The 17,992-nt window shown below is 34.1% G+C and overlaps 1 protein-coding gene across 1 annotated transcript in view; it reads left to right on the top strand.

The window, feature by feature from the left end:
- The first annotated feature begins 11,671 nt into the window (after positions 1–11,671).
- LOC110096282 overlaps positions 11,672–17,992 on the top strand; it is an 88,114-nt gene continuing 81,793 nt past the window's right edge. Inside the window, exon 1 of the mRNA XM_020822147.2 lies at positions 11,672–11,958. The gene's annotated coding sequence lies outside the window, so the exon portion shown is untranslated. The remainder of the gene's footprint in view (positions 11,959–17,992) is intronic.

Raw genomic sequence — 17,992 nt, 5'->3', positions numbered from 1 at the left:
ACTTTCTTATTATATCCAAAGATATATTAATACAAAATATTGTCTACAAAATCATCTTGATGCGACGGGGCATCTACGCGCTGCTTTTTACAATGAACCTCCGGCGTTTTCCCCATCCACCATTTTTTCTCTCTGCAAAATCACCAGTCCCTCCGCGCTGAGCTTCCTTCAACGGGATCGTCTGAGACCTTCGTTCTCCTCATGGCCGAGTGATTTACCCCACTTCCGTCCACCTCTTTACTGGCCTACATCCTTAAACCCCTCCCTCCGGCCATTAATTAAATGTAAAAATTGCTAACTCTTTTTTTTTTTAAGAGATGCAAATTACAGTAAACCATTAAACCATGAAGAAAAAACTATTACAAGTTAAAAAATGAAATAAAACCAAAAAAACTTCTATTTCCTAACAAATGGAAAGAAAACACTAAAGAAAAGCAAACAACAACTCATAAAAAAGAGTGTATTGCAAAATAAAAAAAAGACAATTGAAATAAGATCAGTTTGAACATTTGGGGTGTAGGGGACACCAAACTTTTAAGACAACAAAAAAAGATTGGTTAGTATCCCAGAATTTTCAAGTAGATAAAAGGTGACAACTAGATAGAGTCTCAAATTTCATTACTCTAAAATCATAATGCAAAAACACAAAGATGATAACCAGAAAATCAAGAGTCCAAATAGTCACCTCTTCGCTACTTTTTAGTGTAGTAAATGATTCGTGTTTTATTCATATTTGCTAGATTATTTGTTTAAAGTGTTCATTAATAAGTTTTTTTGTGTCAAAACGAATTGAGGAAGCTTTGGAAGAGAGAGAAGCTCCACGAATTGAGGAAGATTTTGGAAGAGGGTTTTCGGCTTTGGAAGTGAAGAGAAGGCTGCATTCATTGTAAATGGAGAATGGTGGCCGGTCATCCTTGGATGACCGGAACACCAACTCCCTTGTTTCTACCGCGCGTCCAACTTTGTTGGATTCAAAAGGTAGTTTTACATTCAATCGCAACTTTTCGAGTTTTTTCAACTCTCCTCTAGTGATTAGAGAGGAAGGATTGATTTCTAAGAAGAAACCGTTGATGGTGAGTGGTAAAGGAAAAGAAGTTTTAAATGCTATGACAAGTAAGTCTTGTTCATCTTTGCCGGTTTTGGTTCCTAGAGCCAATGATTTGGAGGCTTCAACCTCTGGTAGCTTCAATCAAAATTTGAGTAATTCTAATGTGTGGATAAAGAAACCACACATTAAAATTAATTCATCTTTTTCTCATGAAGGAAATAAGGATGTTAAGGTTATTAAACTTGACTTGGAAAAAGAAAAATCCAATGTTCATGTTCTTAGGAATTCATTGGTAGTAAAGATCCTTTGCAAAAACTTGTCATTTCCCAGCTGTGCTTTTGAATTAAGGAGGTAGTGGGATAAATTTGGAGGATTCCATATTACTGCTCTTGGTTTAGATTGGTTCCTTTGCTCCTTTCAATCTCAGGATGCAATAGATGAAGTTCTCAATGGAGGTCCATGGTATGTGGGAGGATTTGTCATTGGATTAGACAAATGGACTCCCAATTTTTCTCCCAATTCCTTGGATGGGATTTCTTCTCCCATCTGGGTTCATCTTCCACACTTACCATTACACTTCTGGGACGAAACCAACATTTCGAGAATTGTTTCAAGTATAGGGACTCCGTTGTTATTGGATGGAAACATGTTTAGATGGGGGAGAAGGGAATTCGCCATAGCTTGTGTTCGGGTGAAATTAAATTCCAAACTCCCTACTGGTGTTTGGGTTGAAGGTATTCATGGCAAGTTCTTTCAAAAATTTGAATTTAAAAATTTATCTTCTATATGCTTCAAATGTGGAATTATTGGACATAAAGATGTTGTATGTTCAAATGGTTTTCAAAATTCTGATCTTAGTAAGAAGGAAGCTACCAAAGAACCTCTATCAATTGATGAGTGCTCTTACGGGCCCTGGATGCACGTCAAATTCAAATCCAACAGAAATTTTAAAAATGTTAAGAGGTTCTCAAGTAAACCATGGTGCAGATTTTCAGAAAGTTCGCCGGCCAGATTGTCCCCATCCGGAATCTGATTCAAATTTGGTAGAAAATACAGCTGGAATCAAGGGTAGAGATGAAGTGGTTGTTAGCATTAATTCAAATTTGTGGAGCAAACCAGATTTAGCTCATAATACAAATGCTGATTTTAATGTATCTGGTTCGTTGGATGCTGATAATACACCTAGTCCAATAGTTACTAGTCCAACGTGTATGCCTAAAATAGCTGAAGTTTTGAATTTTCAAATACCACAAGTGATGGAGGCTGTTTCGAAGGCGTGTGAGAAGGAGCTAAGTTCGGTTTTGGCTGCTAATCCGTCTAAGGAAGAAATTTCTAATGGAACTCTTGTTGATATTGCTGAAAGTTTGGGATCTCTAGATTCAAATTTTAAAATTCCACCAAGCATGGAGGCGGTTAAGGCAATTGAGACCCATTCTATTCCAGCTGGTCTAAAATCTAATCCTCCAACTAATTCTCCTAAATTGATGGAGAATTCAAATTTTCAAGTTCCTAACTTGATGGAGGCTGTTATGGAGAAGGGTATGGAAGAGCAAGTCACGGTTTTAATTCCTTCTAAAGCTGATAATATTTCAGGATTACTTGCTGTTAACGATTTAATTAAAGATGGCTGTTCCATTTCGCCATCCTCTACAACCAGTTTAAAATTCAATAAAACTATTTTATTCAAAGGGAATAAGAGTACTCTGATTTCCGGTTCTAAACCCAAGCTATTCAAAGAGCTTCAAGGGCTAGGACCTATGAAGGATCAAAATAGAAGAAGGATTGTTGATCACAAGATGAAGAACGGGTCGATGGGTTCTTCACAAAAGCTTTCAATATGATACCCGATTTTAAAGCAGTTAGAGACATGAAGACGGGAATTCCTTTCGGAGAATTTTCCTTTTATTATGCTTGGTTTTACAAATGTTTTTTTTTTTTGAAAAGACTTATAAAATACCTATTATTTGTTTTAATAGATATTTTGAGAATGTCTTATCTATTTTGTAACTTTCCTTTGGGTTTTTTTTATAGCTTGTTTTTTCTCTTAGCTTTTTTGTTTTTTAAACCTACTATTTTTGTTTATGGAATCGTTACTTGATTCTATTCTTTAACCGGATGGGAACTCTGGGATACTAATCAACCTTCGGGTTGTTTTATTTATTTGGTATCCCCTGCATCTCAACGGTTTCAAAATAGGAAACAGTGGGTTTCATATCAAACTATTAGGTTTAATGATAACAAAATTGATTTTAATAAGGATCCTTTTCTTCAAGGATCATTTAGTTTGTATTAGGTTGTTTTATTTCCTTTTTAATGCATCTTTGAATCTTCTAAAAAAATAATAATAAGTTTTTTTGTAAAAAGAATAATTTGTATGAGTTAGAAGCTTTAGAAATTAAAATCAGGACCATTCAAACTTCGGTTTCAGCAAGTTTATAGTCAAATTAAGCATCTCGAGGAGACGAACCCAACAACACCAAATTCGATCCAATATGAGCCCAAATGAGTCCAAATCAAATGACCTTATCATAATTGTTGTATCCAATTATTGTTGATCGTTGTATTTTCCTCTTCATCAATAATGAAGAAAAAATGATTTTTGTATTACTTGTTACATAGTGAATTTTGCAACAAGGCTAGGCCACGTAGTTTTTTTCTTTCCGAATTTTCCATGTAAATAATTATTTGGTTTTATCTTTTTTACATGTTCGTGCTAAATTTTTGTTCATTGCAAAGACGTGAAATTCAATCTCTATCGGCTCAATTTTTTTAAAATACAACTGTTTGACGTCGTCTATGGGAACCAATCCCATATTATAAGCACACCTAAATCCATTTGAATGGTCAACAATTGTAGCATCACAACAAAGGAGCCTCTCACTCTAACACCCATAAATTCATAATCCAATCTATGAATCAGAGATGTCAAACATTTACCTCTTTTATCCTGGTGGGTGAAGCATTACTACAGAAGGGACTTCATGACCTTTTCCTAGAAAATTGCAACAAAAAAATAGTGGAATCTCATAATAAGAACCTTCAACTTTTATAAGGAGCCTGACAACTAGCACAACAAAAAGAGATTCATCTCCCTCAAGTTCTACTACTAACAGGGGATATCTAACATGAACATCTTTAAGTAGTGCCCTCTCTCCCTCAGGCAAGAATTCATCCCCTGTCACATCAAGGTATTGATCTCGTTGACACAGAGAGTTTTTTTTCGATACCTCTCACATAGAAAGACTAACTTGCGCTCCTTCAATTGTTATTAAGGGCTTGGTCCAACTTCGTATTGATGAAATCCCACACAACGCTTCACGAAATGAACAACGACGACTAGTCCGAGAAGAGTTCTCTTTAAGAGGTCGAAGAAAATTCTTTCATCGTTAGGACTTTCAAAAACCATCTCCCCTAAATATAACCATCCTTAAAAATCTCATTCTTGTAGGTTTCAAATTACCTAGTGTATACTCTTATGATGGGTCGTCCGACCCTTACGAGTATATCAATCATTGTAGAACCATTATGTATATCCAACGAGCCTTGTATGCGCTCCTCTACCAAATATTTTCTATTACCCTCAAAGGGCAAGCTCGCACATGTTTCTATTCACTTTCAACAGGGACTATCATGTTCATCAAGTTAGTCAAACTATTTGTCGAATAATTGATTATAAATCAAAGAATTATTAAGGACTCTTCCCAACTCTATGGGATCCTCCAAAACGAAGGAGAGTCACTCAAAGTATATTTTCAAAGAATTTCCACCTAGACTCGACAAATTTCAGGGGTAAATCTCAAGTTTCTAATAAGAGTTTTCCTCGGAGGGCTTCGTCCTTGCCCCTTTCACTTGACACTTAAGTGAGATATAATTCATTTATATGCTGACATAATTCATCGTGTGGATGTACAGTTCATAGCAAATGAGGCCATCACTGCTAATCAAAAGCATTTTGAGCAATCATCCTTCAAATGAAAAAAAATTCACAAGAATTTGATCAGCCTATATAACAAAGAAGGCACGATAAGTCAAAAAATGATTATCATCAAATTAATCCAAAATCGCTTGACAACACTCCTTTAAATACATCAACGGTTAATATTTTGATAGAGATTGAAAATCTTGAACATCTCAAATTGCTAAAGTCCTTGATGAATCTGTTGGATGGAGATCAGTCTCAATATTTTAACTTTCATAAAACAAAGGGACATTCAACTAATTTTTTTTTTTCAAATAAAGGATTGGATTGAATATCTATTTTGTTAAGGACATCTAGGTCATTATTTACAAAAGCAACTTATAAATCATCAGCGGGAGAATAAAGGAAACCAGAAGAACTGTGACAAAGAAATTATCGGCATTATTGGTTAAGAATGTTCTCATGTTTGAAATTATTCAAAGAATCTAAACTTTATATAATATTCAAGTTATGTATCTTTCAAACAAGTTTTATTATCAACGATTAATGAAACTTTATATAAATAACATTGCATATAATATCAGCCTTAGGAAGGTTTGTCCATTATGTAACCTCAAAGAGACTAGTACTGGATGAGGTCCTCATTAAAAAGATCCCATTAGGGCAGGTGGTAGACAAAGTCTCCACTCATAACCCCAGGAAGGCTTGCTCATGAGGTAGCCTTGAAGGGAAGCTAGTAGTGGATTAGGTCTTCATTAGAAAGATCCTAGAAGGGTAGGTGATAGATAAGGTCTCCACTCATAACACCAGGAAGACTTGCCCATGAGATAGCCTCAAAATGAAGTTATTAGGGGACAAGATCTTCACTGGAAAGACTTCATGAGAGTAAGTGGCTGACAATGTCACCACTCATCGATCCAAGGATCTTAGAAGGCTTAAAGTCTCAAAAGGCACAAATACATAAACGACCTTAGAGTGTAAAAACCTCAAAAGTCACTGGAACACCAAGGACTTTAGAAGGCTAAACGTCTCAAAAGACAAAGGTATATAAAAGACCTTAGAAGGTTAAAAGCCACAAAAGGCGCTGGAACACCAAAGACCTTAGAAAGATTAAAACATCAAAAGATACATATACATCAAAATCTCAAAAGGCTAAAAGCCTATATATATATATATAATATAGTTGCTCTAATTGAGGGTAATATATCAAAACATACATCAAAGATGCATAAAGGACAAAGTTTCTCTTAAAGGGGCAAATTCACAGATAAAGTATATTCTTATATGAATGTGGATCTTTTTTTGCTTCAAAAAAAAAAAAAAAATTAAACTCATATGAATCATGAATGTCTCAACCACATACAATATCATTGGATTTACATGAAATCAATATAGTGAAATTCATCATCATGTTTGAGTGTACAGTCATTTTCATAAGGAGCTGAAGTTCAAATTACATAGAATAAAATGCTTTTATTAACATCATCTCGCATATGGTAGTAAATCATAGTGGAGGAGCACGTTCCCAATCGAACCTTTATAGGGAAATAATCAGCATGTCCCCACTTAATTGAGTGTATTGTTAGAATGTTGTGGTCAACACATTATTTGATCCTCTTAATCAAGATATCCACCATCTGGCTCCGTCAGAATACTATCTCCAACAAAATAATTCTCACTATTGTAGTTCCCTACCTGAATGTCAACATTGAGATAACACCTAATCACCTACGTTAGATTCCTCATATCAAAGGATCAATTTAAGATCACCAGATTTCTTCCCAATCATAAATTATCATCAAAATTATGCTCGGCCACTGAAGTTCACCGATTCTCCTCCCGTGTGCTACTTCTTTCAGATCTCTTTAAACTAACATTTTGTGTAAGAGATGTTTAATCTTCTTTTGTCATGGTACTTTAGGGAAAAACTGATCTCTCATTGAAACTTCTTTTACACAAAGATGAGCACTAGAGCTTGATAGGGGATGCCGCTTATCCAAAATGGTGGAATGCCTCTTATGTAAGAAGAGGTGTAGAAGAGAAGGAGAAAAAAAGGCAAGAGCTACTCCTTCTGTAAAAAGAGGGGCAATAAAATTTGATAGGGGATGTCATATGTCAAAGACATTTGAATGACTTTAATGTATGAAGGAGAATATGGAAGAAGAAGATGGAAGACAAGGTAGATTCTTTCTACAAAAAGAGGGGTACTGGAGCTTGATAAGAGATGTTACATATCCAAGACGCTGGGATGCATCTAATGTAAGAAGAAGTGTAGAAGAGAAGGACAAAAAAAGGTAAGGACTGTAGCCCTTCTGCAAAGGAGAAGAAGAAGAGTTGTGCTCTTCCCCTACCCCACATTGATAGATGAAAGGGGAGAAGAAAAATATTCTAGGAAAATAAAAATATTATATTTTTTTATTTTAGATTATTAAAAAATATTTACTATTTAAAATTAAAAAATTATTATTTATAAAAAATTACTATTCAAAAAATAAAAATAAAAACACCTGTTATAATTGGCAGTAACTTGCATAAGCCAACGGGTGCACGAGGGCGATTGGGCTTGACTTTTGACCCAGATAGTCCGATTTATATATTTTTGGGGTCCACAAAATCAATTTTTAATACTTTGGGCTCACTTTTGGTTATTAAAAATTTATTAAAAGCCTTGAAATCCAAGGTTAAAATGCCATCCAAATGAAATTAAGCATAAACGTAAAAGGCTTTTATTATTTAATCAATATTATTTATCCAATTTATTTGATTAAAACATAAATTTTAATTAAATGAATGATCAAACTAAGGATTTTAGCACAACACTCGAAAAAAGAAGAAACCCTTGACTGATGAAACCTATGAATGATTAAATGAGCCTTTGATTTGTGGCACTAGAAATAGTAAGGTTGAATAAAAGAATTGGAAAGTATATAGATTGGTACATATATATAGACAGTTGTCTTGGCGAGTTACTCGTAGAAGATGCTAAGACATAATATGAGATTGCAAGTCTATCCATGAAATAATTTACTTTAGATAAGGTCACTTGTCATTTTGGCATAATGTGGTGAATATTATAGTTGATTGGGTGAGTGATTCCTAATTTGAGCTGAGCTAACTTTGAGATTGGTTGAGTATGCCTTGGTTGAGCGAGTAGCTCTTGAGATAAAGTGAATGGTCCATGTGCAATGCTTAAGAATCTAATTTGAAAATAATGATATAAATTATCTTTTATAATAACAACGAAAAACTCAATATTGATAAAAAATATCAATATACGTTTGCATTCATTACAAAAAAAAAAAAAAAACAATAGTCAAGAGTTATACAATACATCACACTATCTATCTATTCTTGACTTCAAAAGAATAACTAAAATAAAATAACATAAAAACTTGAAGAGTTCTGTTAGATTAATTTCACGCTCACAAATATCGCTCATGATATAAAATTATTAAGCCAAATATAATGAGCTAAAAAACCCAGTGGGTCACTAAAATTCTACTACCGCACTCGAAGTATGGAAAATAATTAGTATGTGTATAATCACTTAGTTAAGATGACCATGAGTTTGTGTAGAAGTAAGAAAATATATATGTAGTTGCAGTGAAGCCTGTAAAAAAGTTAGCTAGTGCGAACATATGGCACATAAGCCAGTAAAATAGTGCAGTACGAAAATAGTAAAATCTTTAAAGCAGTAAATACAGTATGAATGTCGAAATAGTAAAATGTTAAATAATCATTCTTAAATTGTACGTCATAGAAGTGCTATCCAATCAATAAAAAAATATATAAATCAATAAAACTGAAGTATCTATGATGATTGTCGGAATCTCTATCAATGTCGTACTATCATGAAATTATATAGGAGTATGCACATGATGTTCAGTTATTTTATATCTGCATCAAATCAGTATCTTATATCACATACTTAGTAATTGAACTCACAAGCTCAATAATAGTAACAATATAGTGATAATAATCAATATTAATAGTGAAATAGTATAATGATAGTAATCAATAATGATAATAAAATAATACAATAGTAGTAAATCAATATAATAACATGCAGTTCAATAATCACAATAAACAAAAAGTTGTGGCTTTCGTAGTATTTTTCTAGTAACTAAAAAATCAGTAACCACTGGCTTAATAAACAAAGTCGTCACTCTTTGTCCAACAACATAATAATCATCTCCTTCTAACTCTCAATTAGTAAATCATGCGAATAAGTTGAGAATAGTACCAAACTACAATATTTAAAGAAAGCCCATTGGTCCGAAATCCTATATAGTTTAGTCAGTCTCCAGCCAACAAAAGTAAATAATTAGCATTTATTCATCCTTGTGTATATCAAAAGTACAAACATATTATTATGAAAGTAATAGCAACCAATTATTACCCACTTACATACTCATATTCATTCATAATAATTGTATTAAAATGCCAAAAATTTATATCATGTGCAAATCATACAAAATGTAATAATTAACATTCTACATGATAAAATTAACAAATCAACTAGTTAAAATATATAGAATAATCAATAATAACGCATACAAAAATTACGTAGTGGAAGTTCACTAAATTTAGATAAAATGTAATAAATTGATTTAAAAAATTTTGGGCAGTTGAAATCAAAACCCCTAAAAAAATAAAAATAGGAGAAAAGTCACCTATAATGATTTGAGAATTTTTGTAAAAGAACAAAATTGATCGGCGAAGAAAATCCCAATTCCTCTCTACTTTCTCCTCCTTTCTTCTCTTTCTTTATATTTCCTTCCAAGGAGAGCCATTACCGAGGTAGTGAGGGAGGAGAGTGGAGAGAAAAAAAACATTTAAAAAACTTGTTTTAGTACGTGGCTCCATGACGCCCAAAAAACCTAGCTTCATTGCCCTACATGCTGAATCCAGAATTATTGTAAAACATAGCTCCAATTTAGACATAAATTTTGATTACCATTTTAATTTTATTTTAATAATTATCAATTTGTTACACCCTGAGATATGGAGAACATGTTAAATGACCAAGTGAGAGGTCTCGTGTACTTTGGTGTCTTTGTTGTGGATTTGGCAAGATCCTTCAATGTTTTAGCAGGTTCACTAACTAGGCTTCCACTATCCCACCAACTTGCCTTGAGTTGGCTTTATCATGGCGGCGCCGAGTCCTTGAGATATTTGGGTGTACATAATAATAATTTCATTTCGGCCGAGCACAATTAATTCATTATATCACTTCTTTTACTCTCTTATTTGTAGATTTCAGCCCCTTATGCTCATAACATTCACAATGATATGGTCAACATCTACACAATAATGCACAATTATGAACACTTCATATTAAACAAAATGTGTAGCTCGATGAATGTGGTCTTATAACTAAATATTTAGATACCAAAAATGAATCTTGTCAGATTCATTAGTGAGTGCATTTCACTCCATGGATTCATATATCATAAAGATCACTATAGGGAACCCTAAAATACTTCTAACACTTGCAAAGAGGAATTCAATATGCTTTGATCATCATTGACTTATAATGCAGTAGTGCTTTAGAGAATGATCAAAGAAAGAAAGAGAGGATCAAATGATATGGGAGTCGGCAAAGACAACATAACTAAGGGAGTTGAAGGCAACCATATAGGTGGGAATGGGCAGGCGATGTAGGGCTTAGGAATTTAAAATGAGAAATTTGTTTTTTAATTTATTTAAATATTTAAAATATGATATAGGTAAACAATAAAATTAAAATAATATAAAAAATTTGAGTGTTATTTAGAAAAATCTCTTACCGGTTGTTTGGTATTGGATTTACATCGGATTTATGTTAAATCTAGCCAAACAGTTTCCGAAGGTGCCTTAAATCCGAATTTCACGTAAATCTCAAATTTACGGCTAAATATGGGATTCAGTAAATCCCGTCGTTCGACAGATTTACAAATTTACGGGCTTGGATTTAGCGGAAGAAGGGTGCAAAAGGGCAAAAATATTATTACCATAATGACAAACTTCAGTTGCAACTTTCGATTCGATAGGAACATCTTCGGAGGAGGCAGAGATGCTTCGATACTTGTAAAACTAAACTTCACATGAAGTAGAACAACAACAAAGAAATGCATAAGAGGAAAAGCAAACCCTAGATAGGCAATGCCAAACGCTCATTCGAAATTGTACCTCACACGAACCAACGAAGCCTCTACGTCACGTATGCGAACCAACGAAGCCTCTACCCTCAGGCGAAAAAGCAATGAAGAAATAAGAAGAGGGCTTTCGAAAAAAACAGGAAGAGGAAAGTATTATAGGATTAATTATTAACTTTTTAATTATATAATATTTTAATTAGTTTAATTAATATGATAAATAGTAGTATAATTACCATTAATTTAATTTAATTCATATTTATAATTTATTGGTTATTATATTTATTAGTACTATAATTATTATTAAATTAGTTTAATACTTAAATATTTAATTAATTAGGATTTAGTTAAACTAGTTTCTAATTTGATAATTAACATCTAAATAACTAATTTGATAATTAATAATAATTAAGTTAATTTCTAATTAGATTAATTAACCCTAAACTTATTAAATATAATTAATGTTAAAGTTGATAAGTAAATCATAATTAACGGGATTTACTAAATACCACTGTAGTTATACCAAAAAGCTCCTTAGTATTTTATCATTAGGTCCTAGAAACCAAACAACTTTGCGAGCTAGAGAGGGTCGACCCTCTGCGACTATTGGCGCCAGCGCGCGAAGACGAAGAGGAGGCTGAGCCATCTGGCGTGCGAATGGAGGAAAGGTGATACGGAGTGAGAGGCTTTACTCCGACCCTCTGGCTTCTCTACCTTTCGCTCATTAGTCGGTATCTAGAGTGCGCGGACCCTCGTTTCCTCTACTCTTTTTTCTTGCTCGCTGTACCAATCGCCATGCCCGACGAGTCGGATACTCGGATATATTAGGCTTTCGAAGGGGTGCATCTCCGAGGGTACGTTACGTGTTCAGTTTGTTTGTTTGTTTTTTTTTTTTTTTTAATTTTAATTTCCTGGTGGCAAGCGAGGACTTGATCATCCAAATGTAGACTTCTGATTCTTCTTGCCTCCTCCCGCTCTGCGGCAATGGTTAAAGTTTACGTTTTTGATTGATACATGCATTTCAGAATGTGTCGGCATATTTCATTTGTTCCTTTAGTTCAGTTGCTGCAAAATTTTTATCAATTGGTTTTCGGAAGTTTGGTTTTTTGTTAAATTTTCCTTTTTTCCTCTGTATTAGATAAAACCCGTCATTTCTTTGAATATATTAATAACCATACGACCTTTACCATTGCATTTATTTAATGATAGAAGAGACAGAGATGGTACAACAATACATGGTTAGCTTGTGATAGGGTTCTGAAAAAGAAATATTGCTGAATTCATAGAATGAGCTAGTTACAATATATGACTTTGATTTATTTCGAGTACTTCGACATCATTTGGAAAAAAAAAGAGTCTATATTTGTCTTAAGCCTCCCTATTTTCCTTAAGTGTTTTTTCAGTTCACTATTGCCGGTCCCAGGCCAGAACGAAGAGGGTTGATGTTGATGTTAAGTTGAACACCTAGTGTAGACTGTAGAGCACTAGAGCTTATAAAAAATTCATGAAAGAATTTGCTAGTGCTAGGGAAATTTCATGAATTGTTGCTTCGCAATTTTACCTGACAGTGGAGAGAAGTAGGGAAGGGGTTTAGAATAAGATTAGGAATATGTTTGCTATTTATAATTTGAGGTGTTTGAATGCGAAAACATGAGATTTAGTGATGGACACAATGATTAAAAGAAGAATAATTATTATTTATTTGCAAGAAATTAAATAGAAAGGGCAAATATTCATGGACGATGGGTTAATTTATACTTTATATTATGTTGTGAAAGTTCAGCAATAGAAATGAAGTAGTGATATAGTGATTGGTACTAGTGCTTATAATGTCCAAGTTAGATTAGAAGTTTGTTTGAAAACTCAATTTTTGGATGAGATGATCATGGATGAACTATTACAACTCACGAATGAGGAAGAGGATAACTGTGAAGTGCATATTATATTATTTTAGAGTTATAATACTGAACTCTAGAAAGATAGTATATCATACACGAGCAGAGAGTATAACATAAATGGACTACCATCTTAGGCTGATGACAATGAACATGTAACAAACACTCTAGAATACACAAACAAAGAGCATAACATATTCAGTCTTTTGTTTTAGAGCGATGACAACGAATGATGCATGCATGTCTTTTATAGTACTCATTTCAATGCATCGCATGCACCTATGCTTTGTTAAAGCTATTCAGATCAGAAGATGATGATCATCCGTCATTTATTGGTTATATATAATTATTGTTGTTGAGTTTAAGGTTAAAATAGTTTTTCTTGGAGATCATGCTTCACACATGCAAGATCATAATTTAATGGCTAGTTTGCTAGACATTAATGATGTACAAAACACTATAATCAATTTATCTAAACTGCAACAACAACATCAAACTTTTATCCCACTACGGGGGGTTAACTACACGAATCCTATTTCTCCATTGTGTCATGTTAAGAGTTAAATTCTCATTCAAATATAATAAAAATGTCATTTTTAATATTTCCAAACAATCGAAGATGACTCTCTCTAATCTTAGCCACCGGAGCTACTCTGACCTTTTCACATATATACTCATTTTGCATTCAGTCTCGAAGAGTGAAGCCACTCATCCATCTAAGCATCCTCATCTCAGCAACACTTAATTCAATTTATCTAAACTTAGTAATCAAAAATATTTTGGCAAGGAAAGTTTTATACATTTTTTGCAAGCTAAACTTATTTGCAAATTGAAACCACAAATGCACTACCATTCTTGTTATCAAGTACTGAGTTTGCAATATGGTTTATTTTAGTTAATGGTAATCTAGTTATAAAGTCATCTATTCAATCTGGTACCCCAACTTTTTGAAACATTATAAAACATTTGTAGGATTGAAACTGTGCAATGTATACATCAATTAGGCTCTGGACCAAACCGAATCTCCGGCTTTGAAGAGATTGTTATATATTTACCCAGCTGTTATAAATGATTGAAGAAATATTTCTTAAAATATAACTAAATTTAATTAAAAAAGCTTGGGTCTCTGAAATGATATAATCAAAGAAACTGCAAAGGCAAAGAAAGAGAAAAACGGTTTACTTTATATTTCTTTAATATTGCATAGCTATTATAATTGGCTGAAGAAGCATTTCTTGAAATAGATCCAAGTTTAATTGTTTAAGTACAAAGAGATAGAGGCTTAACAAGGACATTTATTGATTAAAGCACAAAGCAAAAGCAAGAGAGAGAAAAAAAAAACTCATTAGTTTAGATTTCTTGAAACAAAACTTGTGCAACTCTTATGAGAATATTCAAGGAAATTTTTTTGACATATAATCAAGTTTAAGCACAAAGAACTTGAGGCTTTAAGAAGATTTTTAAATGTAAAAACCTGTTAAGACAAAGTCAGATAAAAAAATTCTTTGAATAGACACTAAAGATGTTTTTATGAAGACATAAATTAGGCTATTGGAGCTAAGTGCATTTTAAGATATAGTTGTGAAAAACATCATGGAAGAAGAGATATTTAAATAGGATTTATAATTTGCTTTCATTTACATAAAAAGATATGCACATGGACGTCTGAACCACTTCTATGAAGATAAACCAATGATAGTTTGAGAAGGGATGGAGGAGCCTTCGTGGAATTACAAAAGTGAGAGAAAAACTTCTAAGTTGGTTAAGAAATCAAATGGCGAATGATTTAAGCATACGGCTAGATTTTATAGGCAATAAGCAGCCATTAGAGATGGCTGAAAAGGGTGGGAATAATAAAGAATCCGAATTCATATTCTGTCCACAAGGAATAATTGAGAGATAAAAGGGGTGGTAGTTTTGTTAGAAGGATTTGTGAATATGTGGCATGAGCTTTGAAGTAAAGTACAATTGTGGGCTCCGAAAATTCGGCCCCAGCCTCCCCCGCTTTGCTTTTCTTTTTTCGGGGGGAGTTTTAACGGAATAAAGTTCCGGGGTAAATTTTGGAAGGCAGATGAGTTTGTAGATAAGACACTACCCGGATATTTCGCCCTCATTTTGTGAGAACTTTATGATCTAAGTTCTGGTTTGCTGTAGACACAAGCCCCTATAGTTAATTGCCCTTCCCGATAACGAGAGAGAACTTTTGATTAAGGCTAGTCGTCAATCAGATACGTTGTATCCATGGATACATAGTATCAGTTGTATAGTAGCATCATGTGTTTGGTAATTGGAAATTCAAGGTTTGATATTTAAAATCAGAAATGGCACCATCTTGCACTTAAAGCGGATGGTGGGGGAATGAATGATGGACCCAATCACGATCCCATAGTTTCGTCGTCCCGGGCCATCGTGATCCCTGGTTTACTTAGTCAGAGGAGGTAGTCGACCCAACCTAATAGAAGGATCCTTGTCGGCAGCCATGGGTTGCTTCGTCCAAGAGGATTTTATAGACATGGGTGGATGCTTACCTAAGGGGACAAATTTGACTCCATCTTAGCTAACAAAGGGCTTTGTGCCCTATTGATTATATCCTATTGATTTATGTCTCAAGGATTTGATGCCACTAAAGAACGTACTGGATCTGATCATAATTGGTATCTCGTGGTGCCATTTGGCGGCAAAACCACTCGGTTCAGAGGGGCTCGAGTCATAATCGTTTATCCCGCAGTATCATTTGGCGGCAAAATCAACGGTCAGAGGACATGTACCACTTTCTTATTAGTAGGAGATTATTTGATAATAGATCATAATGATATTTTCGATTAGGCATTGATTTTATGTGAGCTGAAGTAAATTTTAATTTGTCTACATAGGCAAACTGTTGCGGAGGGTGGATGGACTTTGCTTTAAGTGTTTGAATTTTAATTTTAAATATTCTAGACTTGATGATTTCAATTTTTTTTTTGATTTTTTAGATATTTGAGTGGCATTTTGAATTTTGGAGTTAACCATTCCGGTTGAGATTTGCATTCAACATGATCATCATCGGGGTATATGTGATCATTCATTGACTTAACCTTGTCGACCATATTAACTTACCGATAGGAGATTTGGTTTCGTCGGCTTTATACCTTTGTTAATGAATTTTTTTTACTGGAGGCCTTGAATGCCTTTTATAAAACAACAACAACATCAAGCCTTTATCCCACTACGTGGGTCGGCTACATGAATCTTTTTTCTCTATTGTATCCTTTTAAAAATCAAATTCTAGTTTAAATATTATAAAGAAAGATCGTTCATAATATTTTCTAACCAGTCTTTTTAGGTCTGCCTCTACCTTGAAGGCCTTATATGAACGTATAAAATAGATATTCCGGCTGACACACTGACTGTATATTTGTTTGATAATTCAAGCTGTGTCGGCTCCTATCTATTCATATAGAAGGATTGGGCTTGAACTACATTCATTTATTGACCCGCGCATCATCCCTAGATGTCACGTGTGTATCCAAAACAAGCTCGTGGGGGTCCATGCAGGTGTTTGGGATTGCACTCACCCTTTTTGTGTACCTATGTGTATATAAACTACGGTTTATGTGCGAGGACATTTTGAGATATTTAACATTTATTAGTTGAGCAAGCAACCATCATTTGAATGCAACGTTATACTTGGAAGTTTGTACATGCCTTCACACTCTGCTTCTAAGGATGTTGCGGATCCGGTGACGTGGCGTAGCTGCTTGTGAATTGAGCTATTTATTGCCTGATACAGGTAGATTGTCGTGCAATGCTTATTACTTTATGCACGTGGATTGTAGTGCGCTAACAAATCTCCCGCTATTGCAGAAGCTCGTAGGAACTTGCATTCACTGCATTCTTTATGTATTTCGTTGTGGTTTAGTTTTTTTTTACAACACATCCACTATTGCTGCAGGTAGATGTATTCATTCTTTGATTGAAATTGACTACAGGATACTATATTTACTGAAGTCTTTCTGGATCTACCCATAGGTGCCATGTTATACATACATATGTATTTCTAGAGAGATTGTATGTATTGCAGATCTTTCCATATTTGCTCACAGATAGCAAGTTGAATGTATAATGGGTCTCCTTCAATGGCTCGTAGGCTTGTTGTGGTTTTGTCGAACCTCCCGTCACCGCACCGCCAATGGGTGTTTGTATCTACAATGGTTCTTCTTGCATATGCTTATAGGCAATGCATTGGATGTATAATGAATCTCCTACGGTAGCTCATAGGGGTTTGTATTTCCTGCAGTTTTTTTCTATATTTGCCCCTGGATGGTTGTTGATTGTAGGAGCATCATTACATTCATTGTGAACTCCACTATGCAAATTTGCAAGAAGCTATGTTGTTTGATTGATGTTGGTTGTAGGGGTGTTGTAGTGTTCTTCGCATGACATCTATTGTAATTCTTTTGCATTTGCTTGTAGGTACTAATTTTTTTAGTAGTTTTATAGTTCTTGCTTGCATATGAACTGTAAGGTATCGCTATATTCACTTTGGCTAGTTGTTGTTACTCATAAGCAAATGCCTTTAAACATGACGAGCCTCTTATGGTGGCTTGTAGGAATCCACATTGGTCGTACATAAATTAGTATGCACATTAACAATTTGATGTTAATTTCTGGCTACATTATCTTCATCCATAATTTCTATACACATCGTTCAACAAGTTATTATGCTCTTAATACTGCTTTCATGTTGAAAGTGTTGTTGTATGTATCACCTTCGTTGCATATTGATCGTATATTCACGGGGGATTGGCATTGATTATAGGAGGGCTACACATCATCTAGAACATGTTGATTCTTTGGTAGATAAGTATATTCATTCAGATGCAGGTTGGCGTCGATTGTGCGAATGTTGTTGTATTTGTTGCATGTCAAATCCCTCTGTTGTAAGGGGATATGTGCATTTACTTGCTACCACAGTATTGAAGGCGACATGAGTATCATGACACTCGTCGTA

The sequence above is a fragment of the Dendrobium catenatum genome, unplaced genomic scaffold (genome assembly GCF_001605985.2).
Source record: "Dendrobium catenatum unplaced genomic scaffold, ASM160598v2 fragScaff_scaffold_186, whole genome shotgun sequence".
In the NCBI taxonomy this organism is placed as follows: domain Eukaryota; kingdom Viridiplantae; phylum Streptophyta; class Magnoliopsida; order Asparagales; family Orchidaceae; genus Dendrobium; species Dendrobium catenatum.
The sequence above is the reverse complement of the archived record's forward strand: the minus strand, read 5'-3'. Positions and strand labels throughout refer to the sequence as shown.